This window comes from Zonotrichia albicollis, unplaced genomic scaffold (genome assembly GCF_047830755.1).
Source record: "Zonotrichia albicollis isolate bZonAlb1 unplaced genomic scaffold, bZonAlb1.hap1 Scaffold_257, whole genome shotgun sequence".
Lineage (NCBI taxonomy): Eukaryota > Metazoa > Chordata > Aves > Passeriformes > Passerellidae > Zonotrichia > Zonotrichia albicollis.
In genome coordinates this window covers 5,480,828-5,508,804 of record NW_027428429.1, presented here as the reverse complement: position 1 = coordinate 5,508,804, position 27,977 = coordinate 5,480,828, and the positions used below count along the sequence as shown (strand labels likewise).

Here is a 27,977-nt window from a genome sequence, read left to right as displayed (position 1 = left end):
TCATTGACAGGGGAAGGTATTGGGGCAGTTTTCTTCCCAGCATGGATCATAGAGAACATGGATCACCCGCACTCTTCCAAACATTAGACCTCCATTGGGGATGAAGCTGGACCAGTTCACAAAGCTCCTCCTGCAGCTGGAGCACTCGCAGGGCTTCCCTTAGTGGCACCTCCGTTGGTGTTTGGTCAAGTGAGAGCTGGTGGTGAAGCTCTTACCACACTGGGGACACTCATAGGGTCTCTCCCCAGTGTGGATGCGCCTGTGGGTGATGAGGGTGGAGTTTTGCTTGAAGCCCTTCCCACACTCAGGGCAGCGGAAGGGCCTCTCATCTGTGTGAATCCGCTCATGCAGGAGGAGATTGGAGCTGCTCTGAAACCTCTTCCCACAGGTTGGGCACTCGTAGGGCCTGTCCCCAGTGTGGATGCGCCTGTGCCTGATGAGGTGGGAGTTTTGCTTGAAGCCCTTCCCACACTCAGGGCAGAGGAAGGGCCTCTCCCCAGTGTGAATCTGCTGGTGCTGGAGGAGACTGGAGCTGGTCTGAAACCTCTTCTGACACTGGGGACACTCGTAGGGCCTCTCCCCAGTGTGGATGCGTTGGTGGGCGACGAGTTCTGACCTGTAGCTGAAGCCCTTCCCACACTCCCCACACTCGTAGGCCCATTCCCCGGTGTGGATGCGTTGGTGGCGGATCAGGCTGCTCCTCTGCCTGAAGCTCTTCCCACACTCCACGCACTTGTGGGGCTTCTCCCCACAATGAAGCTGCTCATGGACCACCAGCTCTGAGCTCTGGCTGAAGCTCTGTCCACCTTCCTGGCTAAACGAGGGTCTTTCCTCCTCAGAGCACCCCAGACTGGGTTTGCAGCCCCTCTTCCTGTGGAATCTCTGGGGAGTTTCCTCCCCGTTGGATTCCTGTGCCCAGGAGTCACTCATCATGGCCTCTTCCTTGACATTCTGCTGTGGGGATTTTTCCTCCCTGGTCCCAATCCTCAGCTTATTGTCTGGGGGAGGAAAGACAAGGAGAGGATGGGATTTGCCTCCGTGCCAGAGGGAAGGGGAAGGAGATCCCCCCAGTGCATCTCCGGTAGGATGGTGTTGGCAGCAGGGTTGTCCTGCAGCCGGGGGCCATGCTGGCCTGGGAGATGGAGCAGGAGAGAGGGGGAAATGGGCACTGACTTCCTCCTCACGGGCCTGGGTGTCCTGGGGATCCTTCTTGTTCCTCACAGCCTCCTTTTCCATCTGGCAAAGGTTTGGGGATGGGAAATCCTGTTTTGGGAGAATAACAAGGGATGACCACATTGAGTTTTGTACTGGTTTGAAGGAAAACCTGGGAAAGGGTCTAAACCAAAATTGCAATTCTAAACCAAAGTGAAGATCAAGGCAATGATACAGAAACCCTGCCTTAAACTGACAGAGTCAGGATATAACCTGACACCCTGTTGGTCAGGATGGTGGCTGCAGTTCTATTAAATTGTGGCTGCAGTCCTGTGGGAGAGGTGAACGTGATTCTGTCAGAGCAGTGATCCTGCAGAAAGGTCTTGTCTTCCTCTGAAGGTCCAGTGGTGGTTATGGAGCTCTTGTCCTCTGGCAATCCAGTAGGCAAGCTGCTCCTGGTTATAGCAAGGCTCAGCTTATATCCAGGCAGGAATGCTTAGATCCTCCCCCTGGGCGGAGCATCCCACAATGGGATGATGGAATTTTATCAGTCCTGCAGTGACACTCAATGGCCCATTAGCAGAAGATATCTCCCCTGGTGGGCATTATCAGGGCTGAGTCCTGGAAGAAATAAAGAACACTGCCCCACCTGTTTATAGCAGTTGATGAAGGTGGGGATTGAAAACATGCATTTGGTTACATCTTGCATGGCAACCTGAAACAGTGGGGTGATCCCTGCTCAGGGGGGTGAACACCACCCCCCTTACCCAAACTGGCTCAGCTGTAAAACCCCCACACACAGGGGACAATATCACACTTGCCCTGCTCCAGGGGAGGTCTCTGTCCCTTGTCACTCATCTTTTCTCTTTCTTTCCATCACTCTACCTCACATTTACTGTTCAATAAAATCCATTTTGGATTTGGTATCGTTAGCACCTTAATTGGGGCAGAGGAATCTCTCTAACAATTTGCATAACCAGACTGTGACATTATTTTTGCACAGAGTGTTTAGGTGCTGTTCTCTGACCCCAAGTGCCTTTGACAACAGCATGGCTCATTCCACTCCCTAGGTTGTGGTTCTTTCTGGAAGATCTCTTGGAAACTTGGACACCGTCCCTCCTTCCTCCTGGGGAGCTTATGGAGCTTATAAAAGTGTTTTCTCTTTATGGGAGAAATGATGAGGAAAATGGCTTTTATGGGTGGCCAGTGTAAAGAAAATAATTTGCTGTCTTTCCGTATAAAGTTGTTAAAATCACTGGAGGAAATGGAGCAAATGTTACCAGCAAGACTGACAAGGTTCAGTCACCCCACGGTGAGGAACACAAGGCGGCTAAAAGTCCCAGAAGAAGTCCAGCTCAAGTAGATAAATTTCCGAATAAGTCCTGAATTCCCAGGATTGGGGTCTTTATCAAATGTGACAATCATTTTTCTCTTTATCCCTGTCACCTTTGTGACTGCCACACAGAGCTTTCCATTCCTTTTAATAATCTGTATTGGGCCAAATTTCCACTTTCCTGTTATTGGAACCTGCCAGCAGCTGAGCTGGAGCTGTGCAGGAAGCAATGAATATTGGAATTGGCACATCACTGCTTGGAATGTCGGTTTATTCATATTTGGGATTTGTTTTCGCTTTCATTCCTAGTTACTTGTGGGAAGAGCAAATATTCTTCAAAGTGATTTTGCAGAGTCAAGTTTGATTTCTGCCAAGTTTATTTTGTCCATTGCTCAGAGGATTCTCAGGGGGTCTCTGTGCCTCTCGCCCTGGGGGATGGTTGGGAGGGGTTTGGGGGGGGGGGCGGTTTCCTGTCCCTCTAACACCAGGCCGTTCCCCAGGGGGTCTCCATCATTCTCACCCAGGAAATGCCTGGGGGGTCTCCCTCCCTCTCACCCCTGTGCCAGGGGATGCTCGGGGCAGTCTCTGTCCCTCTCAGCCCAGGGGATGCTCAGGGGTCTCTGTCCCCTCACCCTGGGGGATGCTCGGGGGGTCTCCATCCCTCTGGCCTCAGGCAATGCCTGTGAAGGGCTGGGGACCAGGGGCTCTGTGTCCCTCTCACCGCTGAGGGTGCTCGGGGCTGGGGGGGTCTCTCCGACCTTCTCCCACCTGGGGAGGCCGGGGGGGTCTCTGTCCCTCTCAGCCCTGCTGTGACCCCACCCAAAAATCATTGGGGTCACAGGGACAGAGACACCCTCAAAGCCCCAGAAGGGCTGAACCTGGGATTTGGTTTGGGGCTGAGGATTTAGGAAGGGGCTGGAATTGGGGCTGGGGTTGGAGTTGGGGCTGAGGTTTGGATTAGTACTGAGACTGGGGTTAAGGCTGGACATGGGAGTGGCTTTAGGACTGGGGTTGGGATTGGGTCTGGGGATAGATGAGTTTGGGACTGGGATGAGAATAAATACAGAACTGTGAGTGTGTCTAAATATGGAGTGAGACTGAGACCAGGATCGGGGTCAGGTTTGGGATTGAGCTCACCCAGAGCGAGACAGGGGGGATGTTACGGTGGGAAGGTTTGGGGAAAATCCTGGTTTTGGGAAAAACAAGGTGTGAACGCCTTGGGTTGGGGATTCCTCCCATCCACGTCCATTTCCAGAAGACACCTGATGTCCAAAAATCAAGAGTGCATAAAAAAAAGCCACCAGGAGTTTCCCATTTCCAGTCTCATCCCTCTTGGGTTATGGTTGGTCCCCCATCTCAGGGCTGCTGGGGATCCCATTGGTCCTGGGGATCCCCTCTTCAGGGTCCTGCTTTTGGATTCTGGGAGGTTCTGGGGTCCCAAGGTCCCCCTCTCCAGCCTCCCCTCAGTCCAGCCACTTGGGGTTCCCCCTTCTTTCTACCACCCTGTCCTGGTTTAGGGCAAATTCGGTTGAAACCCTCCAAAAGGAGTTTCCTCTAGAATGCCAATTCAGCAGCCCCACCCTCAGCCAGTCCGGGAGAATACTTCCAGGGAGAAAAGTGGGAATAATCTTTATTCTACAGGCAAAGCATTCACCAGCACAAAAATTGAACAATATTAAGCAATAAAACCTCCTGCTGCTCCAAAAGAGATGACAAACTCTGAAAGTCCCTCCTTGGGTTGTAGTTCTGCGCACCCAGTGCCTTATCAGTGCCTAATCAGTCTCTTATCAGTCTCTTTTCAGTCTATTATCAGTCTCTTATCAATCCATCCAGCGCTGGAAATGCCTCGGCCTAGGCCCATCCCAGTGGGCTTTAGGGAGGAGCTGCCAGTGGTGTGCTGGTTGTTCAGTCCAGAGCAGGTTTAAACAGCTCCAAAGAAAAAGAAAAACCATAGTCCGGGGAACTTCTCTGCCTCAGCGAGCTAAAAACTAACTAAAAGCAAAGGAGAGCTCTGTCCTGCTCTCTGTCCATTCAGCAGCAGGAATGTAGAGGAGTGCGGGTTCTTCCTCTTCTCTCTCAGAACCAGCCTTAAAGGCACAGAACTCATTTCTGGGCTAAACAGACCGATGGGGGTACGAGCATCATGAAGTCACCCCAGGACACCCCTGTCAGGGTCAGGGGGTCCCGTCCCCGCCTCATCTCCGGGCTGCCGGGGGTCCCCCAGCTCCGGTATCGCCCCTTCCCCTCTCCCCGCCCCGGGGGTCCCCCATTCCACAGCCCCGGCTCTCACGGGGATCCCCAAAACCAATGTCCCGCCCCGTCGGTACCGAGCCATCCCCACGTGGAGCCCCCGGGACCCTCCCGAGGGGCGATCGCGGCTCCTCTCCCCCCGAAAAAGCTCCTCTTGGGGAGCCCGGAGATATCCGGGGCTCGAGTCCGGGATCTGCCAGCTCCGAACACTCCAAAAAATCCTCCCGGAGACCCCTGGCTGGAGCCAGGGCGATCTCGGCCTCCGCCCTCCCCTGCGGCTCGGGGCTGGGGGCGATGCTCCCGGGGCAGGGGGTGCTGCAGGCTCGGCGTGCGGGCGCTGCGAGCGCCGCGATTCTCCCGCTCCTGCTCCTCCTCTCCCTCCTCTTCCTCCCGCATTTCCTCCGCTCCCAGCCCGGGCCCCCCTTTCCCACCGCTCTGCCCCGCGGCCCCGCAGCACCGGCTGCTGGGTGGGGGAGCCCCCGATCGCCCCCAGGGCTGGGCAGGGGGCTCGGGGACCCCCCTGGGGCGGATCCGTCCCCCGGCCCGAGCCCCAAATTCCGCTCCGGGGCCGCCGGGCTCTGCGGAGCCGCCTGGCAACCGGTGAGTCATGGGCGAGAAAAGCTCTGGTTGGCTGGAAATTGTTTACCGCGTCCTCTGATTGGCTGGAATTGTAAAAGTCGCTACGCCCGCGGGTGTTCCTGGGAGCTGCGGAGTCCAGGCCGGGAGCCTTTTCCTGTTTCTTTCTGTTCTCTGAGACCTCTTCCCGATTTCTTTCTCTCCCTTTCTCCTCCCCATTTCTTGTTCCGTTCAGTCCACGTTCAATAATCGTCGGTTGCTGTCCCACGCTCTCATTCGTCCTTCACTGGGGCAGAGGCGTCTCTCCCTCGCGGGATCGTAATCCATGGGCAGGGTCCCTTCCCACCCCAGTCCTTCCAGGACTCGCTTCTATTTCCTCCCTCCCTCTGTTTCCAGAGGGGAAGGTGCTGGAAAATGTCCATCAAAGCCACCTTTGCTGTGTGCTCTGGGAGCCCACAGAGCTGCTGGATCTTCTCCCCTTGGGAGAGAAGCTCCTTGGGAGGCACGGCAGGAGCAGCACCCTGGGAGCCTCGGGAATGCCCCTCTGGGATCCACGGCACACACTGCCAGGGTCTGGAATTCCAGTTCTCAGCTAGGAAAAGATGTTCCTGGCCTTGAGGGCAAAGCTGTCAAGAAGGAGCTAAAAGCCAAGTGGAGCAAGATCTTACAGTGGCATTTCACTGCCAGCCTTCCTAACTTCCCCCATGGCTGCTGTAGCTCCTGAATTGGGAATTAAATCCGGGCACGGTCTTTGGTGTGAGCTGCCCTGGGTCAAGGGAGACCCTGAGAGAGAAACAGAGCAGGCAAAGAGAGGCAGGAGAGAAAGGAGGGCACAAACACAATCAGCTGAGAAGGTGGCACTCTGAAAACAGACCAGAACTGACTGAAAAGCAATATAACAGAAAGGAATAATTTTGCATCTTTTAGTTACTATCAAAATACAATTTCTTCCCCTTCTCACAAATCTCATCCCAGTGTCATTCAGTAGGGCTGTCAAAAAGTCCTTAACTCTGGGTGGATGTTCCAGGCTGCAGCCACAAGGAAAGAGGGAATGGGGATTTTCCTGCTCCTGGGGAGTTTGACATCCTCAGCTGAGGAGAGGAGGAGGCACCAGAAGAAAAGGGCAGCCGGGCTTCACCCTTCCTCCAGAAAGAGGGGGGGAAATCTCTCGTACTGTCTGCAGCTGCTCCCACTGCAGGGATATGAGGGCTGATCCCAGAGCCCCAAAGGTCACAGTCAGGGCTGCCCTCAGGGAATGCTCGCCTGGTATGGAGGGGCAGCGTGGGAGCACCTGGATCTTGGAGCACCCAGCTGCCCCCCATGTTTGGAGGTGCCTGAGGAGGGCTGGGATGATGCCAGGGACATCCTGCAGTGACATCCCCCCTGTCCTGCCCTGGGTGAGCTCAGTCCCAAACCTGACCCTGACCCTGGTCTCAGTCTCACTCCATGTTTAGACACACTCACACTTCTGTTTTCACTATTCTCATCCCACTGCCTGACTCGTCTAGCCCCAGACAGAATCCCAACAGCAGCTCGAAAGCCAATCCCATGTCTCGCCTTAACCTCAATCCCAGCTCTAATCCAAATCTCAGCCCCAACTCCAAGCCCAGCCCCAATTCCAGCCCTTTCCTAAATCCTTAGCCCCAAACCAAATCCCAGGTTCAGCCCTTCTTGGGCTTTGGGGGTGTCTCTGTCCCTCTAACCCCGATGATGTTTGGATGGGGTCACACCAGGGCTGAGAGGGACAGAGACCCCCCCGGCCTCCCCAGGTGTGAGAAGGTCGGAGAGCCCCCCCAGCCCCGAGCACCCTCAGCGGTGAGAGGGACACAGAGCCCCTGGTCCCCAGCCCTTCACAGGCATTGCCTGAGGCCAGAGGGATGGAGACCCCCCGAGCATCCCCCAGGGTGAGGGGACAGAGACCCCTGAGCATCCCCTGGGCTGAGAAGGACAGAGACTGCCCCGAGCACCCCCTGGCACAGGGGTGAGGGGGAGGGAGACCCCCCAGGCATTCCCTGGGGTGAGAATGAGGGAGACCCCCTGGTGAATGGCCTGGGGTGACAGGGACAGGGACAATTGCAACAAATTCCTCCTGAGCGTCCTCCAGGGTGCGAGGCACAAAGACCCCTTGAGCATCCCCAGGGCACTGGACAAAATAAACTAGACAGAAATCAAACTTAATCCTACATGAAATACTTTGATGAATATTTGATTTTCCCGAGAGTCACATGTGATGGAAATGCAAACAAATCCCAAACTGGAATTAACTGACAATAGAAGAAATTCTGTGGCAATTCCACGTTTCACTGGTTCCTGCACAGCTCCAGCTCAGCTGCTGGCAGGTTCCAATAAAAGAAAAGCGGAAATTAGGCCCAATACAGATTATTAAAAGGAAGGGGAAACTCTGTGTAGCTGTCACAAAGGTGACAGGGATGTAGAGAATAATGATTCTCACATTTGGCAAAGAACGCAAGCCTGTGAATTCCAGAGTTATTTGGGAATTTAGCTACTTGAGCTGGGCTTTTTGTGGGATTTATAGCAGCCTTGTGTTCCTCACCATGGGGTGAATGAACCTTGTCAGTCTCACTGGTATCATTTCCTCCCTTTCCTCCAGTGATTTTAACAAACTTTTCAAGGAAGGACAACAAAATATTTTCTTTTTCACTGGCCACCTACAACAGCCAATTTCCTCATCAGTTCTCCCATAAGTTGTTCAGAGGAAGCTGTGTCCAAGTTTCCAAGAGTTCCTCCAGAGAGAACCACAACCTCCTCCTTGGAGGTAACCATGCTGTTGTCAAAGGCACTTGGGGTCGGACAACAGTGCCCTGAACCCACTATGGCAAAATAATGTCGCAATCTGTTTAAGAAAATTGTTGGAGAGATTCCTCTGCCCCAATTAAGATGCTAAAAAGACCAAATCCAAGGTGGATTTTATTGAACAGTAAATGTGAGGTAGAGAGAGAGATGGAAAGAAAGAGAAAAGGGGGGAGAGTAAGGGAGTGAGAGGGACAGAGACCTCCCCTGGAGCAGGGCAAGTGTGACATTGTCCCCTGAGTGTGTGGCCTTCCCAGGGTGGGAGTTTTACACCTGAGCCAGTTTGGGTAAGGGGGGTGGTGTTCACCCCCTGAGCAGGGATTACCCCACTGTTTCAGGTTGCCATGCAAGATGTAACCAAATGCATGTTTTCAATCCCCATCTTCCTCAACTGCTATAAACAGGTGGGGCAGTGTTCTTTATCTCTTCCAGGACTCAGCCCTGATAACACCCTCCAGGGGAGATATCTTCTGCTAATGGACCATTGAGTGTCTCTGCAGGACTGATAAAATTCCATCATCCCATTGTGGGATGCTCCGCCCAGGGGGAGGAACCAAGCATTCCTACCTGGATATAAGCTGAGCCTTACAACACCAGGAGCAGCTTGCCTACTGGATTCCCAGAGGACAAGATCTCCATAACCACCACTGGACCTTCAGAGGAAGACCAGACCCTTCTACAGCATCACTTCTTGGACAGAATCGCATTCATCACTCCAACAGGACTGCAGCCACCATTTACTGGGACTGCTGCCACCACCCTGACCAACAGGGTGTCAGGTTATATCCTGACTCTGAATTTAAGGCAGTGTTTCTATATCATTGCCCTGATCCTAATTTTGTTTTTGAATTGGAATTCTGACTTAGACTCTCCCCCACTTTTGCCTTCAATCCGGTGCAAAATTTAGTGTGCTCATTTCTTGTTTTCCTCCCAAAACAGAATTTCCTGTTCCTAAAACTTAGCCAGATGGAGGGAGAGACTGCGAGGAAGAGGAAGATGCCCCAGGACACCCAGGCCCGTGAGGAGGAAGTCAGTGCCCCTTTCCCCCTCTCTTCTGCTCCATCTCCCAGCCCAGCACAGCCCCTGGCTGCAGGACAACCCTGCTGCCAACACCACCCTACCGGGAATTCACTGGGGGGATCTCCTTCCCCTTCCCTGTGGCACGGAGGCAAATCCCATCATCTCCTTGTCATTCCTCCCCCAGAGGAGAAGCTGAGGATTGGGACCAGGGAGGACAAATCCCCACAGCAGAACCTCAAGGAAGAGGCCGTTATGAGTGACTCCAGGGCACAGGAATCCAACAGGGAGGAAAATCCCCACAGATTCCATAGGAAGAGGGGCTCCAAACCCAGTCTGGGGTGCTCTGAGGAGGAAAGACCCACCCTGAGCCAGGAAGGTGGACAGAGCTTCAGCCAGAGCTCAGAGCTGGTGATCCATGAGCAGCTTCATGATGGAGAGAAGCGCTACAAGTGCTTGCAGTGTGGGAAGAACTTCAGGCAGAGCAGCACCCTGATCCGCCACCAACGCATCCACACTGGGGAATGGCCCTATGAGTGTGGGGAGTGTGGGAAGGGCTGCAGCTGCGGGTCAGAACTCATCAGGCACCAAAGCATCCACACTGGGGAGCGGCCCTACGAGTGTCCCCAGTGTCAGAAGAGGTTTCGGACCAGCTCCAATCACCTCCAGCACCAGCAGTTTCACACAGAGGAGAGGCCCTTCCGCTGCCCTGAGTGCGGGAAGGGCTTCAAGCAAAACTCCACTCTCATCAGGCACCGGCGCATCCACACTGGGGAGAGGCCCTACGAGTGTCCCCAGTGTGGGAAGAGCTTCACCCAGAGCTCTCACTTGACCTGTCACCAACGGAGGCATCGGAAAGGGAAGGCCTCCAATGCCCTAAGTGCAGGAGAATATTATGCACTGCTCCAACTCCAATCATTGGGGTATCCATGTTGGGAAGAGCCCTGATGATCCATGTTCCCATGATCCATGCTGGGAAGACACCTGTACCTTTTCCTGTCCCTGCCAATGACATGATGTGGGATGGAAAAACAGGAAGGTCTGGCCATGGCCCTGTCATTACATTCACTCCCACCTCAGGTCATTGCCAGGGGCAGGAAATGGACTCTCTCTCTCTCCCTGAGGAGAAGGGTGAAATTTCCAGGAAGGGGAAATTGTGGCCAGGAAGACCCAGAAAGTTGTGTTGTAGTTTTTCCTGTAAACAGTCCCTTCTGTTATCAATATTGTTTCTGTTTTCGTTTGTTCCTTATCTCATTGCTGTTCCCAATAAATTGTTCTTATCCCAGCCCAGGATCTTTGCCTTTTGTGCTTTCCATGGGAGGCGGGATGGCAGCAAGGGCAGTGCAGTTTTAGCAGGAGCAGGAAATTGGGGAATCCCATTCCTGAACCCTGGCCTGTGGAAACCGAGCATCCCAGCTGGTCCCAGCCTTGGTGGCCATGGCAACAGCCTTGGGAGCGGGTCCTTGGCTGGGGCTGTGGGAACCTCTTCCCTCTGGTGCCCAGGGACAGGAGTGGAGGGAACGGCTGCAGCTGAGTCGGGGCAGGCTCAGGTTGGATGTCAGGAAAAGGTTTTTGGCCAGAGGCTGCTGGGGCCCTGCCCAGGCTCCCCAGAGAAGGGTCCCAGCTCCAGGGCTCTCTGAGCTCCAGCAGCGTTTGGACAGCGCTGCCAGGCCCAGGCTGGCATTGTTGGGGTGTCCTGGGCAGGGCCAGCAGTTGGACTGGAGGATCCTGATGGGTCCCTCCCAGCTCAGCCAATTCTGTGGTTCTGGGATCCCATGAGCCTGGGGATGGGGCTGCCAATGGTTGCCATGGCAATGGGCTCTGGCGGCAGGCCTGAGCTGGTGTCCATGGCAACCACCCCTGGCATGGGGTCTCCATGGAGCTGCTGAGGGACTGCCCATAGCAACAGGGGGCTGGTGATGGTTGCCTGCTAAGGATCAGATTTGTCACCGGCCCTCTGAGGGGTTCCATGGGGGCTTTCCAAGAGTCTCCAGGCTGTTCCAGAGCTGGAATGTCACAGGCAGGAGACAGGGGCCCCATGGAGACCTTCTAGGCGTTTCTGGGATGCTAAAGAGCCCTGTGGTCAGAGGCAGTCACAGCCATTCCATGGTGACATCCCAGGGGACCTTGTGCTGCAAAGGCACCGATCTGTCACAGGCACTCACGGGGGCTCCATGGTGACATCCCAGGAGTCCCCGGGCTGCCAGAGAGCCGGGATGTCCCAGACACTCACAGGGTTCCTGTCATGGGCACAGTGGGAGCTTCAGGCAAAAGCTTTATTTCTTAATTGGAGAAACTCCTGCTGAGATGTGAGGTGGAGAAATGACTTCCAACAGCCTCCATGGATCCTCAAACCTTTGCAGGACCCCTAGACTTCTAAAATTCCTTCAAAGAGAGGAGACTGGGAGTGGCTGGATCCAATCCCAGCCCCAGAATTTGTCAAAGGTGTAAAAGATTGAACAGATGGTATTCGACTAACACAATTTGTCCTGCAGGATTCATGATAGAATACCAGATTAATTTATATAAGTATGTTTCTGGCTTATTCTCATCATGATCAGATGGAAAGATCACCAGCACAGTTATTTACTCCACAGTTCAGGAGCTATAACAATTATTAGAATATAGTGCTCTAGGCAGCAATTTTGAAGTCAGCAGGGCATTGCTGGAGTTGTTGGAGCCCATTGCAGGCAGAGCCTCCTGCTCCAGCAGGAACTGCCTTTCCTGTGCCATGAGCAGGGCAGGTCCTGCTGCAGGAAAAGCCCCAGGCCAGCCCCAGCACAGGGAAGGGCTCGGGCACAAGGGCAGAGTGCCGTGCTGGGAGCTGTGCCAGGGAGAGCCTGAGGCACCAAAGGCACCTTGGCAGCAGCAGCTGCTTGCAGGCCGTGGCCAGAAGCCTCCCTTGGCAGCCCGGCCTGGTGGCCACCCCTGCAGAGCTGCTGCCGCAGGGCTCATTCCTGGCTGGGCTCTGAAAAGCCACTTCTGCTCCAGGAGCCTGACTGGGAAGCCATTGGCCTCAGCACCTTGGGGACAAGATATTAATGACAAAACTCTTCATGGCAGCAGAGCCAAGGCAGGGGCAGAGGAAAGGGCAGAGCCAGGCCCAGGGGACAGGGCTGCCATGATGATGGCTGTGAGGTCACTGCCCCTGCAGCAGCCTGGCTGCCCTCAGCAGACATTCTGGCCAGAAGTGTTGTGAGGGCTCCCAGCACATCAGAGAACCCACACTACAGGAATTCTGTCACTGGGGATGAGAGGGTTTTCACTGGGTCAGGCTGCACAAAACTCCTGATCTTGGACAATTCCTGGGATGGGGAATCCACTTCTCTGGAAAAAGAGCTGCAGTTTTGTGCCACTCTCATCGCTGTAAAATATTTCCTCCTTCTAACAAATGTAAATCCACCCTTGTTTAGTTTAGGGATATTGACCCTTGTTCTGTCAAGGCAACATTTGGGAGAAAATTCCTTTGACCACTATTTTTCCATTTTCACAGACCTTGGAGAAGACACAAAAGTCTCCCAAGATGGGGTTTGGAGGTCTCATCACAAAACCAGCAGGTAGAGGCTGATGGATCTGGGGTCAGTGGTGTGAAGACTGGGGAGAGAACAGGAGTAGCCATGGAGGGATTGAAGGGTAGTTTTAGAGTGGCTGGAACTTTTCTTCATAGTAGGAATGAGCTTGAAGAAGACATAATGGCAACAAGTGCAGCTTGGAAGGTCCAGACTAAACACCAGGAGAAAGGAATTTCCCTGGCAGGGCAGGGCTGTGGTGCAGCACATCCCCCAGAAGAAGCCTGGAGCAGCCCAAGGCTTTGTGTGGGCAGGCAGAGACAGGCAGGAGGCAGAGCTGCCAGCACAGGAAGCGGCCAGCCAGGTGGGGCAGCCGGGGGATGCTGACAGCCTGCAGGGACAGAGACACAGGTTTGCTCAGCGGCAGAAACACCTTTCCCTTCCTTGTCCCCACCTGTCATGACTGCCACCAGTGTTCTGCTCTACCTGGAATCTGGGGACATTTTATCAGTCCTGTCCCTCAGAAAGATCTATTTAAAGTAGGAGAAACTTCAGTGTTTCACCCTCTTTTTGAGTCCCCACGAAGTTCTTTGAGCACACTCAGAGGTGAGGGACTGAGTCTGATGCAAAGAGCACAAAGCCCCAGAGGATCATTAAAGTCCCTGTGCTGTGTCTGTGCTGCTGAGCTGGGCTGGGCTCCTGGCCCAGAGGCAGCTCCTGGCAAGGGCAGCACTGCAGAGAGACAGCTCTGGCCAGGAGCAGCTCCTGTGCACAACCCAGCAGGGCTGGGGCACTGCCAGGGCCCCTCAGGGACGCCAGCAGGGCACAGACAGGGCTCACAGGGGCTCAGCACTGGCAGGGTCTGGGGGATGTCCCAGAGGGGGCTGTGTCACAGCAGCACCTCTGTGGCTGTGTCATAGAGGCACAGAGCAGCTGTGATGTCAGCCAGGGGCTGTGTGACAGCACAGAGTGGGCTGTGTGAGGCCACAGGTGTGATGGTGACATCAAAGAGTTTGTTGAGTGAGGTCACTGAGCAGCTATGGCATCATAGAGAGGATTCTGTGACATCACAGAGCAGGTTGTGACATCAAGGCATGGCTGTATGACATCATAGAGTGATATGTGACATCAAAATGTGTGTTATGACATTACAGAGTGGCAGTATGACATCACAGAGAGGGTTTTGTTCCATCACTGAGGGGATTGTGACATCACATAGCTGTCTGTGACATCATAGTGTGAGGCCATAGAACCTTGCCATCATAGAGGGTGGCTCTCTGACATGAGAGAATGGGTTGTGACATCACTGGGTGGCTGTGTAACATCATGGAGCAGCCTGTGACATCACAGAACAAACTGTGACATCGCAGTGTGACTCTTTGACATCACAGCACCTTCTGTGACATCCCAGAGCAGCTGTGTAACATACCAGGGGACCGTGTGACATCACAGGGGCTGTGCGACCTCACATTGGCTGTGTGACATCACAGGGCCTGTGTGAGGTCACTGGGGAGGTCACTCTGCCCCAGCCCCCCTCACAGTTCCCCCCAGAGCAGTCCAACCCTGCTCGTGCACAGCGGGGTCCCCCCCTGTCTCCCCGGGTCCCCCCGCCCCCGGCCCCACAGCCTCCCCCAGAGGATGTTCCACGAGATCGACCCCAGAGCCTGACACGGGGATGGGGGGACGGGGCCCTGGGGGTGTCACAGGGGGATAGGGACCCCCCGGCAGAGTCCCCCTGTCCCCCAGGGCCAGAGCCTGGGCCAGGGCTCCTTCACCCTGTTACGAACGAGGGCTTGAGAGCGCTGAAAAATCCCCAGCAAGGGATCAGCAAAAACCAGATTGAATATTAAGGTGCAGCAGCACAAAGTTCATTGCCAAGATTTACTCTGCTCCTGACTGGACACTTCAGGCACACCAGGGAAACAAAGCAACAACAAAACCAAACAGAATCCAGGCAACCACAACAGAAATGAATCAAGAACTGTCCATGTGTGTGTGTGTGACACAAGGACATTTAACAGAGCCCAAACTTAACAGAACTGAACTCAGACCTTAACCAGGAACCAGGAGCTGGTTGGGCAGCAGCAGTGCCTGGAGCAGACAGTGTTTGTGATGAGCTGCAGAGAAGCTGAGCCCAGGGGCTGTTGGCCAAGGCTGAGCCCCAAGGAGCATTTCTCAGCTGGCAGGGCGTCCTGAAAAGGGAGGGAGGAATGCAGCAGCACAGGACCATGGAACCAAGGGACCATTGTGACACTGTAGGGCTCTGTGGCACCAAGGGACGATTGTGACACTGTGGAGCCCTGTGAGACCAAGGGACCATTGTGACACTGTTGAGCCTCATGGAATCATGGAGAGCACTGTGACATTGCTGGGCCTCATGCAACCAAGGGTAGTGAACTGACGCTGTGCGGCTCCATGGAATGTAGGGATCACTGTGACACTGAGAGGCCCCATCGAACGAAGGGACCATTGTGACACTGCGGAGCTTCATGGAACCGTGAAGACCATTGTGAAACTTTGGGGTGTCATGAGACCAAGGGGCCATTTGTGACACTGTGAGATGCCATGGAGCCAAACGTCCATTGTGACACTGCAGGACCTCATGGAATCATGGAGACCATTGTGACAGTATGAGGCCCCATGGAACCAGTGAGACCATTGTGACCCTGGAGCTCCCTAGAGAACCAAGAGGACCATTGTGATGCTGTGAGGCCTTGTGATACCAAGAGGCCTTTGTGACACTGCAGGGCTGCATGGAACCAACCATTGTGACATTGCAGGGCCTCCTGTCATCAGTGGTCCATTGTGACACTGTGGAGCCAAAGGAGACCATTGTGATACTTCTGGGCTGCATGGAACCAAAGCTCCAGGGTGACAGAAAGGGGCCTCCTGTCATCAGTGGTCCATTGTGACAATGTGGAGCCAAAGGAGACCATTGTGACACAGCAAACCCCCAGGGTTCAAAGGTCCACTGTGATATTGCAGAGCTCATGGAACAGGAGTCCCGTGACACTGTGGGGCCTGTGGAACAATGGAGACCATTGTGACACTGCGAGGCCTCATCGAATTGTTGGGACCATTGTGACACTCTGGGACCCCACTGAACCTGGGGGCCTTTGTGACACTGCTGGACCCCATGGAATCAAAGCACCATTGTGACGCTGCGGGGCCCCATGGAACCAAGGGGACCATGGTGATACTGCAAGGCCTCATAAAAGCAAGGGAACATGAAACAGATCTGGCTGGTTTGGCCTCTGGTTGGCCGCCTGACTGGTCCAGACGACCTTGGCATGTTGAGGGTCTCTTCTCATCTGCTGCTGAAACACTGGCGCTCTGTGCTTTCCTTCCCAATAGAAAAGAATTGTCCTTCTCCTCCAGGCACCCATAGCCAGAATTGGGATTTCTCCTCCAAATTTCCTTATATACAAAGATTGTTCCCATAGGAATATTGCCAGGAAAAGTCTGGTTGGCAATGGCTTCACAAGAATCACCTCTCATCTGTCCCCAAAACCCTGGGTTAAGCTCTGTGTTCTTCTTCCTATGGGAAAGAACTGTCCTGCTTCTCCAGGTGCCCATGGTCGAAATTGGATTCCACCTAAAACATTCCCTATATCCAAATACTCGTCCCAGAATAAATCTGCCATTACTGACAAGTCTACCAGGCCTTGGCCTAGTGAGGGTCTCCAGACACTGAGGCTCTGTGCTTTCCTTCCTATGGAAAAGAACTGTCCTCCTCAACCAGGTGCCCATGGCCAGAATTGGGGTTTCACCTCCAACATTCCCTATTGTGACAGTCTCAAGGAGATTGTTGGCTCAAAACATTTTTTATGTGGGGGAGGAAGGGGTAGGTCCAGTCTTGCCCTGCCCTGGAACCCCAATCCCCCCAGAGCCTCTATCCCAGCCCAGCAGTGGCTGCCAGTCCCTGGCACAGCACAGGCAATGCTCCACAGCCACCTCTGGAGCCCTCAGCCCAGCTCCTGAGGGACCAAATGAGCCCAAGGCCCACCTGGGGGAAGGGCCCAGGAAGACCAAGGGGTATTGAAGGCTGACCACAAGGCAAGCACACATCTTGACCCTACCTCCTCTTGGAATTTCCAACTGAACAGTGCTGGAATTCAGGAGTTGGTAGCTGTGTATGTGCTTCTCTGTATCTTTTTTGCCTCTCTCTCTTTCTGTCCTTTTCTTCTTTTTCGGTCATTTTGCAAATTTGAGTAATGTAAAATTCAAATAGCTTAGAGTGTGTGATGTTGAATGGGCCAAGTCAATGCTTTGAGAAGTGTTTTTTGTTCATTGAATGTCAAAATAAATCTTTTGCCAAAGTTTCTCTGATTTTCTAAAGTTACCAGTAAAGGCTGTTTTGTGTTTTGAGCTCCTGAGGATCTCTTGTTGGTATTTTTCCAGGAAGCCCAACTCAGAATACACAAACATTTGTAACTCCTTTTAAATATCTCCTTGACAGAGTTTTCTACTGGATGGAAGTCAGGGCTTGTGTTTCCTGCTTGGCACAGCCCAGGCAGGGCTTTCCCAGCCACATTCCACACTCCATTGCCCAGCTGGAGCCGCTGGTGCCTCTGAGTTGTGCTGCCCCAGCCGCAGGGACGCTCTCCCTGTCTGCCCGTTCCCCCACGGTCTCTGGGCAGGGATGGCCTCAGTGGGGGCTGCTGACATCCTCAGTACCTTGGAGGCTGCTGCTGAATTTTCCTGTTCCAGAGGCTTGTTCAGCCTTCAGCTCTTCAGTGCAGGAATTCAGTGTCCCAGGGCTCATTAACATTCAGAACACCTTAACAAGCCAAGCCTCTGGGAATAATTTGATTTAAGTGTTCAAATCTTTTGTGGTTGATTAGTCAGATTTCAGAAGCCAATTCAATGTGCATACCCTGAATTTAAAAAAACAGCAAGAATTTATTTTTTTAGGTCCTGTAATTTTTTTTTTACTAGTAATTCATTGACATGTGGAATCTCCAATTGACATTGAATCCAAGTACCTCTACATGCAGTTTGACTGGGCATGAAAATCAAACCCTTCATGGCTGACAATCAATCAGACTCTGTCCCTACCCCCACCCCACCATTTCCCCCATCCAAGCCCTGGCACTCAGAGCAGCCTTGTGCAAATCTGAACTCCCTCCAGCCCACACTGGACCTAGCCAACAGACCACAGTTGAACAGGATACAACCTAATAAAAATTACACAATTAAAATAACAATCACACAATTACAAACTCTTCCCTGAGCCATGTGAAATGTCCCAGCAGTGTCTGATGAGTCCACTGTTCACAACTGATTTGCATACTAAAATTAATTTTTGACAAACGTGGTTCTGTGATACATATAAACACAATTAAGGTATTGTATCAGGATTCTTGTCCTGGACTGAAGACAGAACAGCTCAAACAATTCCTGATTTGCAAATCTAACAGTGGGGGATGAAGAAGGGAGTCAGGCTGCTCTTGGTGTTGAGGAAATGCTGAAACCAACCTGACTCATTTCATCTCCTCCTGTCCTGGCTGATCTCCCCTCTTTCCCCTTCCACCCATTGGCTTTTGTCTCCCCCCAGCCCCCTGTGAAGAGCCTGGCTCTGTGTTCTCCATCCCCTCCTCGCTGGCACTGCCAGGCTGGCATGAGGAGCCCCTCAGCCTTCCCTGCTCCAGGCTGGACCAGCCCAGCTCCCTCAGCCTCTGCTCACAGCCCAAGGGCTCCAGCCCCACCTTGGAGGCCCTTCCCAGACCCTGCTCCAGCTGCCAGACATCTTTCCTGTCTTGGGGAACCCAAACCAGGCCACAGTGACCTGGATAATCCCCGTCCTTGATGTCCTGCTCACACAGCCCTGGCCCCTTGTCCCCTGTCAGGCTCTGGGGTGGATCCTGTGGAACATCCTTTGGTGGAGGCTGTGGCTCCAGGTGGGCCGGGGGGATCCCCGGGGACAGGGACTCTTCTGGGTATGGCCAGCATTGGAGTTGTTGGGAGAAACTGAGAGGGGGAGCTGGGGCAGAGTGACCAACCCAGTGACCTGACACAGCCCTGCTGGGATGTCACACAGCCCTGATGGGATGTCACACAGCCCGTCTGTGACGTTACAGCCTGCTCTGTGATGTCACAGACCATTCTCAAATGTCACAGAGCTGGACTCTAATGTCACAACCAAATCTCTGATGTTATCATCTGCTCTGTGATGTCAGATCTCTGTCCTGTGATGTCACAGGTGGCTCTGTGATGTCACAGAGACAGTCTATGATGTCATAGATGCTCAATGACCTCACATAACCCACTCTGTGATGTCACAGCTCACTCTGTGACCTCATGTTACCAGATGATAAATTGTCTCCACCAGCTGAGCTGACACCTGGAGCTTGTTCTCCAAAACCCCAGGCCTATGGAAACCACACAATGCCCATTGATGAGAAGGGGAACTGGAAGTTCACCAGCCTCAGTGTCCTGCCAGTTCAGCCAGGTCCAGTGGAACACTGGGGTCCACAACCACCAGGGACCACCAGAGAGACCCCCAGGACAGAAGAACGCATGCAAAAAGGGGAGGGGAAATATGCTAATGATTTTGGGGAAATGATTATCATATGTGTGTTTAGTCAGGGACAATCAATGAATATGTGAGCAAAGTACAGAAAATAAACAGAAACTTTTCTGTTCTCAGCAGGCATGGCTTTGGGAGGAGCTATCCCCCGTGCATCCAGCTGAATAAAGAATGCTGCTTCTTAATGCTACACTGGTGCTAAGGAGTTTTCTGTTTTACAGAATTTTTGGTGACTCTCCCACTGCCAAGGAAAGCTCTGTCTGCTGCTGTTCACAAACAGAGAAGGGCTGGTGGCAGATGTGGGGCTCGGAGGCTGCCTGGGGAACAGTGACCATGAAATAATCAAGTTTTCAATGTTCTGTGAGAGAAGGAGGGGCAGCAACAAAACTTCTACACTGGAATTAAGAAGGGCAGACTTTGGCCTATTTAGGATGCAGATTTGGGAAGTACCAAATCAGGTCCTGATTCTTTGAAGGGACACAGCCCTTAAAACCAAAAGGGTACAGGAAGGATGGACACATTTCAAGAAAGTAATCTTAAGAAGGAGGGAGCAACCTGTCCCAGTGTGGCAAAATATGAGCTAGTGAGGAAAATGACTGGCCTGGCTGCCCATGGAGCTTTTGTAGGAACTCAGGGGAAAAAAGAGGGTGCATAAATTTCAGACAGAAGGTCAGGCAACTTAGGAAGTGTTTAAAGATGTTAGTTCATGTAGAAAGAAAAGTCGAGAGGTGAAAGATCAATTAGAGATTAACCTGGCCACTTTATTGAAAAATAATAGAACATTTTTCTATAAAGCAAATTAATAACAAAACATGGGATAAGGAGAATCCCTCCTCTTTTTTAGGTACAGTGGAGAATATAGTAACTAAAGATAAGGAAAAGCCTATTCTACCTAACATCTTGTTTGTCTCAGTTTTCACTATTAGGACAGGCTGTCCTCAGGACAAGTGTTCTCTGAGCTGGCAGATGGGCACAGGGAGCAGAACAGCCCCTGTAATCCAGGAGGAAGCAGTTGGTGACCTGCTGAGCCACTCAGATGCTAACAGGTGTCTCTGGGAGCAGATGGGATCCATCCTAGGGGGATAAGGGAGCTGGTGGATGAGCTCCCCAAGCTGCTCTCCATCATTCACCATCAGTGCTGGCTCAGCAGGGAGGTCCCAGAGGACTGGAGGTTCCAGTGTGAGCCCATCCCCAAGAAGGGCTGGAAGGAGGAGCTGGAGAACTCCAGGCCTGTCAGCCTGACCTGGGTGCCTGGCAAGGTCACGGAACAGATCACCTAGAGTGCCATCACAGGGCACCCACATTATGGCCGAGGGATCAGAGCCAGCCAGCGTGGATTTAGGGTTGGCAGGTCCTGCCTGACCAACCTGGTCTCCTTTTATGACCAGGTGATCCACCTGTGGATGCAGGAAAGGCTGTGGATGTTGTGTGCCTGGAATTCAGCAAAGCCTTTGACACTGTCTCTGACAGCATTCCCTCGAAAAGCTGCAGCCCACGGCTTGGGCAGGTTCCCTCCTCACTGGGAGATTTAAGGGCTGGCTGGAGGCTGGGCCCAGAGAGTGGTGGGGATGGTGCTGCACCCAGCTGGTGTCCAGGCACTGGTGGTGTCCCCCAGGGATCTGTGCTGGGCCCAGTCTTGTTTAATATCTTCACTGATGATCTGGGTGAGGGGATTGAGTCCACCATTCATAAATTGCAGATGGCACCAAGCTGGATGTGAGTGTGGATCTGCTGGAGGGCAGGACAAGAAGACACAGCCCTAAGCTGCACCAGGGAGGTTTAGGCTGGACAATAGGAAGAAGTTCTTCACAGAAAGGGTGAGTGAGAATTGGAATGGGCTGGCCAGGGGGGGAGGTGGCAGAGTCACTGTCTCTCTCCAGTGGCACTTAGTGTCATGGTCTGGGTGACCAGGCAGTATTAGGGCATTTGTTGGACTTGATGATCCCAAAGGTCTTTTCCAGCCTATTTGATTCTGTCATTCTCTGATGATTGGGACACTCTGGGGCCATTGTGATACTGCAGGGCCTCGTGGAAATAAAAGAACCATGGTGACACCATGCAGCCCCACAGAATCAGGGGTCCATTGTGGTGCTGTGGGGCCAAATGGAAGCAGGCAGTGCACCGTGACACTCTGGGTCCTTGTGGAACCACAGAGACCATTGTGACACTGTAGGGCCTCGTGTAACCAAGTAGTTTACCATTTTGGCACTGCAAAACCAAGGAGACCATTGGGAGACTCCAGGGCCCAGTGGAACCAAGGGGCTGTTCTGACACTGCGGGGCCCCTTGGAACCAAGGGGACACTGGGACACTGCAGGATCCTGTGTAACAAAGGGGCCACTGTGACACGATGGGGCCTCAAGGGATATGGAAGAATGTTGTGACACTGTGTGGACTCGTGGAAACAAGGAGTCCATTGTGACACTGAGGAGACTTGTGGAACCACAGAGACCATGGTGACAGTGTGGGACCTCATGTAACCATGGGGCCATTGTGACACCCTGGGGCCCCATGCAATCAAGGGGCCACTGTGAAACTGCAGCACCAGCAAGGACATTGTGAAACTGTGAAGCCCCATAAAACCAAGGAATCAATTGTCAAATTTTGGGGCCCTGTGGAACCAAGGAGACCATTGTGACAGTGCAGGGCCAGGTGTAACCAAGGGGCCATTGTAACACTGAGGGACCCCATAGAACCAAGTACATCTTTGCAGATGACACCAAGCTGGGTGTGAGTGTTGATCTGCTGCAGGGCAGGAGGGCTCTGCACAGGGCCCTGCACAGACTGGATCCAGGGACCAAATCCAAAAAGGTGAGGTTTAGTAAGTCCAAGTGCCAGGTCCTGCACTTTGGCCACAACAATCCCTGCAGCACTACAGGCTGGGGACAGAGTGGCTGGACAGCAGCCAGGCAGAAAGGGACCTGCAGGGACTGATGCACAGCATGCTGGACATGAGGCAGCAGTGTGCCCAGGTGGCCAAGAAGGCCAATGGCTCCTGGCCTGGATCAGGAATGGTGTGGTCAGCAGGAGCAGAGCTGCTGTGCCAGCACTGATCTGCCCCTAGCTCTGCATACAGACATTGCTACTGTAGCTCCAGAGAAGGCAACAAAAGGGCATCTCTGCAGAAAACTTTGCTGGGAGATCCTTTAGTTCCTTTAAATACACCCAGAAGACAGTCCCTCATTGACATAGTTTGTGGCCAGAGGGAAGGTGGAGAGAAACAAAATGAGAAATGGCACAAACAATGTCATTTCTTTGTGGACAATTTGAAAAAACTAAAGCAAACAAAACAAACTTGCACACTGAAGCCAATAAGAACGATCAAAGATGACTTTTATTACAAATGATTTGCAGAAATTGGCTAGCAGTTTAATGTTCCTGAAAGCATCCCGTCATCAGTGTCCACACTGTAGCCTTGAGCTCCTGGTTCCTCAGGCTGTAGATGAGGGGGTTCAGGGCTGGAGGCACCACTGAGTACAGAACTGACAGGACCAGATCCAGGAACACGGAGGACATGGAGGGGGGCTTCAGGTGAGCAAATGTGCCAGTGCTGATGAATAGGGAGATCACAGCCAGGTGAGGGAGGCAGGTGGAAAAGGCTTTGTGCCGTCCCTGCTCAGAGGGGATCCTCAGCACAACCTTGAAGATCTGCACATAGGAGAAAACAATGAACACAAAACAACCAAATACTAAACAACCACTAACAGCAAGAAGCCCAAATTCCCTGAGGTAGGATTTGGAGCAGGAGAGCTTGAGGATGTGGGGGATGTCACAGAAGAAATGCCTCAGGACATTTCCATGGCACAGAGGCAGGGAAAATGTATTGGCCGTGTGCAGCAGTGAATAGAGAAAGCCACTTGCCCAGGCAGCTGCTGCCATGTGGGCACAAGCTCTGCTGCCCAGGAGGGTCCCGTAGTGCAGGGGTTTGCAGATGGACACGTAGCGGTCGTAGCACATGATGGTCAGGAGGAAATACTCTGTTGCTGCACAGAAAACCAAAAAAAGAGACCTGTGTAGCACATCCTGTGTAGGAGATGTCCCTGGTGTCCCAGAGGGAATTGTGCATGGCTTTGGGGACAGTGGTGCAGATCATGCCCAAGTCAGTGAGGGCCAGGTTGAGCAGGAAGAAGAACATGGGCGTGTGCAGGTGGTGGCCGCAGGCTACGGCGCTGATGATGAGGCCGTTGCCCAGGAGGGCAGCCAGGGAGATGCCCAGCAAGAGGCAGAAGTGCAGGAGCTGCAGCTGTCGCATGTCTGCCAATGCCAGCAGGAGGAAGTGGCTGATGGAGCTGCTGTTGGACATTTGTGGTGCCTTGGCATGGGGATCTGTAAAAAAAGTAATCATGGAATACTTGGGTTTGGAGAGGACTCTAAATATCCCAGCACAGCCTGGGGGCACTTTCCCCCCACTGCCTGCCCAGGGCTCTGCTGCCTGGAGCTGTCCCTGCCAGCTGCTTCCCTGTGCCCAGAGCTGAGCCCTGCCAGTGCTGCCAGAGCCCAGCCCAGCCCTGGGGGCTCAGCTCCGCCCTGCAGACCCCTCCCAGCTCAGGCACTGCCGAGGGGCAGCTTTGGCTCTGCAGGCTCTGATGGCAACATCAGAGAAACCCTGAGGAGGCTGGAAAAGCGACACTGATGCTGCCTGTAAGGGGCCCTGTGAGGATTTCTGTCATTGCCTGGTCTATTCAGATGTCAATTTTTTTTTTTCAGCCTTAACTGAGAGATGAATATCTATGGGCAATTTCCCATCCCTGCAACCCAGAGCAGAAGATTAAAAAACAGGATTTTCCCTTTCATGCAGGCCCTGCCTAGTTGTGCTCCCTGTACAATCTACTTGGAAATGTTCAGGAGTTAAATGTCATGCTGGAAGCAGTCCTGAACAATGCAGCATCCTCACTACACAAGGAGAACACTTTCAAGCCTTACCAGCTGTCTCCTCCCACCCAGATTTTGTCCCCCAGTGCTGGGAGCAGCTGCGAGGGCTGGCTGAGAGCTGTCCCTGGCAGGCAGCAGAGTCCCTGCCCCAGCACAGCGCCCTGGGCTGCAGGACCCTGCTCTGCACGACAGCCCTGGGCACCCCTGGCTGCTCTGCACAAGAGACAATCAGAGAATGTACTCACAGGGTCTGTAGGCATTGGGATGCTCCAGCTTTAGGAGATGGCTCCAGGAGCTGCAGCTGCATTGTCCTGCAGCCAGAGGTTCCTGTGCCAAGGGCTGGCAGTGATTCTGCCCCAGGCACTTCTCAGCACCTTCCCAGCCCTGACTGACTGAAGCTCTCTGTGCCTCTGTGCTGTGCCTGGGGTGGCTGCAGGCAATGCCCCAGCCCTGCTGGGCTGGCAGAAGAGCTGCTCATCAAGAGAAATGTGCTTTTGAAGCTCCTCTTGGTTACCAGGAGCTGCCTCTGTGCCAGGAGCCCAGCCCAGCTCAGCAGCACAGACACAGCACAAGGACTTTAATGAGCCTCTGGGGCTTTGTGCTCAGGCCCTGAACATCAGCCCCTGAGAGGGAGCTGAAGAAACCTCTCCAGAACTCCAAGGCAGAATCCAACTCCAAAGTTTCTTGGACTTTTAATGGGTCCCAGAGAGGGACACAACTGAGAAAGTGTCCCCAGGCCCCAGGCAGAGCAGAGAACTGGAGACAGTGATGACAGGTGGGGACAAAGAGAAGCCAAGTCTTGGTGCCCTGGGGCACAGCAGGGTCTGTGCCACCAAGGGCTGTGAGGAGACACCTTGTCCTGAGGCCCTGGGGCCTCCTGGCACAGCCCCAGCCAGGCTGGGCACTGTCAGCCCCTTGTCCTGCCCTCAGCATCCCCCCCTAGCCAACATCCCAGTGGCCTCAAGGATCTGCTGGAAGGAGTCCCTGGGGAGTCTTGCTCACCAATGGCCCTGGGGGCTCCTTAATATTCCTATGGTTTTTCAAAGGACTTTGGGTTTGGCTTTTGTCTTGGAGTCTCTGAGAGGTTTGTGCAATCACATCCTCCAATTATCTCCTTTAATTAGTCCCTTGAGATTCTTTGTCAGTAGCAACATTCAGTGGGACGCATTAATACTTCAAGGTACTTCAGTTCTTTAGGGTACTTGTTGTTTCCCTTTTGATACAGACTCTGTGAGAGGTTCGTGCAATCATGGCCCCAATTATCTGCTTTAACGAGTCCTTTGAGAGCTTTGTACTGATACTCAGTGGGGCTCATTAATGCTTTAAGATACTCAAGGTTTTTAAGGTACTTCGAATTTTTCTTCCTACACTCTGAATCTCTGAGAGGTTTTTGTGCCATCCTGGCCTCCAATTCTCTCCTGAAGGAGTCTATGAGGGGCCTGTGTTTGGGATGGACCTCAGTGGGACCCATTCATGCTTTGAGACACTTCTGCATTTTCCTCTGACTTTGACTCTTGGAAAGGTTTCTGCAATCTCCTCTCAGGCCCTGAACTTCCAGAGCTCAACTCTAAATGCACCACAAATCTCATTAGGATCAGGCAAGTCCTGACAAACCATGGCCCTGCCTTGGTTTCCCTCTGCTCCAATGGAGTTCATTAGGAAGATTTCCTTTTACAGTTAGGGAGAAATATTTCAAAATGCTTCTAAGAAACATGCAATCCTCTTTTAAAGAGTGTATTTTATTACTGTTCTCTTTGAAGAAGAGCTGATTGCAGCATTCCGTGATTGATATTGATATAGGGCCGCTCCTAAGGAGGTCTGGCCAGATCAGAGAAGTTGTTTACCTTGAGAGCTGATCCATTGTTGACAACCTTGCTCCACATTCCCCAACCCCATGTGAGAAACGACTTTTACTTTCAAAAATTGAAATGCTTTATTAAAACCTTGTGAAAATACAGCGGAAGACTGAATAAAGGAAAGAATACAGCACCTCGGGCAGAGAATTCAGTCACTGTGTGCTCATCCACAAAATGAATGTTTTGTCTTTTATACCTCTGCCCCATCCCAAAGTCTTGTCAATCGACTCCTTCTTCTCTGTCCAGTGGTGGAGATCACTTTCTTACACCTTGATTGCAGGTCTGGTGCTGTTATAGTAACAAGCCGACCCTCCCAAATGCCCCAACTAGTGAGGCCATTCTGTGATAACAATGCAGGCGGGAGGGGAGGGATAACTATGTATCTACAAAACTTCTCCTAACATGTATTTAATATTCACCCCTTAATTGGGAAAGTCAACTGATCTATAACAAACCCCCTTTTCTTTTTCTAGAAGTCACTTGCTTGAAAATTTAGGTAAAAAAAATTTCTCTCTCTCTTGAATGAGTCATACCAGCATCTGTTGATGTGGGCAAGGACAGTGGGAACAGCAGAAAAAATCTCAGGTTTTGCTTAGACACACTTATTTGGAATGGACAAAAGGTCATCACAGAGGTCCAGTATGGCTTTGACTCCCATCTACCGTGCCTATGTGTCTGCTACCCATAGTTAGTGTATCATAGGGGTGAGCACAGAGGCAAACTCGGTCCTGCCCTCCAGTCCTTGTTGAAGTAAAAGACAAAAGGGGACATAAGACCTCTGAGGAATGACAGAGGTCTGGTATGGCCTTTTGTCCCAACCTTACCATGCCTACAGGGTTGTTACCCACAGGAGGGCTATGGAGCCTTCTTGGTAGCAAACAAAGGGGCCAACCCAGTCTTGCCGTCCTTCCTTTGTCTTATTTTCTTAAAGAAGCTCTCCCATTACTTTTACAGTCCTTTGTGTACTTCTCCTCAACAGATGCTGGTAATTCTCACCAATGAAAAAAGGAAGACAGTTCTTGAGCTGGTTGATGGAAGCTTGACTCCACTTTTTGGTGTGTTGGTGTTTTACTGGTTGTCTTTCAATCTCTGCTTGAGAGTCAATCTTGTTTCACCCAGCCTGGATGTTACAGTCCACTCTTTGGGTTCTTCTCCTGGGCCTTTGACTCTGTTGCATGAGTCCATCCCCGCTCTGCAGTTCGCATGGCCGATTTGGTGGTGAGCAGTACCTGAAAGGGACCTTCCCACTGAGGAGTTAGAGGCTGCTCTCTCCATGACTTAATCATCACCCAATCCCTGGGATTAATATTATGGATTCTGAAATCCAGGGTGGTAGTTTGAAGAATTGCCGCTTTATGTGTTAGCCCTTCTAAGGTTTGTGCTATAGACAAAACTTATTTCTTGGCATTGGCTTCCCCTTCCTCATAGGTGGCAACCTTCTGGGGTGAGGTCAGGAAGGGTAACCCAAACATCATTTCATAGGGTGACACTCCCAGATCTGACTGGGGTTGGGTTCTAATTCTTAATAAGGCCAAAGGGAGACATTTTATCCATGACATTTGGGTTTCAATCATTAGCTTAGCTAGAGCTCTTTTAAGAGTTTGATTCATTCTCTCTACCAACCAGACCTCTGTGGATGCCATGGAGTGTGTACTTCCTAATTTATTTCCAAGGCCTGAACAACTTTCCGCAATATCCTCGATATAACATGAGTTCCCCAGTCTGAATCAATCCTGTTTGCTGTCGCATATCGGGGAATGATTGATTCCAGAAGTGTTTTACTCACAACACTGGCATTGGCTTTCGCAGTAGATACCACTTCTACCCAATGAGTCACCTCTTCTACTATCACTGGCAAAAACTTCCACCATTGTACCTGGGGAAGCTTAGTAAAGTCTACTTGGATGTTTTGGAAGGGCCATAAGGCTAGTTCTCACCCTCCCCTGGGTGTTTTCCTCATGATTTTCTTATTCAGTTATTGACATATCACACATTGTTCAGTTACTTGCTTAGGTATCCTGAAAATTCCCATGCAGCCCCATTCCCTTAGGAATTGATCACTTAGCACTTGTG

At 52.4% G+C, this 27,977-nt stretch overlaps 2 pseudogenes; one reads left to right on the top strand and one right to left on the bottom strand.

The window, feature by feature from the left end:
• LOC141727901 (uncharacterized) lies at positions 1–27,109 on the bottom strand (annotated as a pseudogene).
• The window catches only part of LOC141727900 (uncharacterized), a 34,287-nt pseudogene continuing 33,417 nt past the window's right edge, over positions 27,108–27,977 (top strand).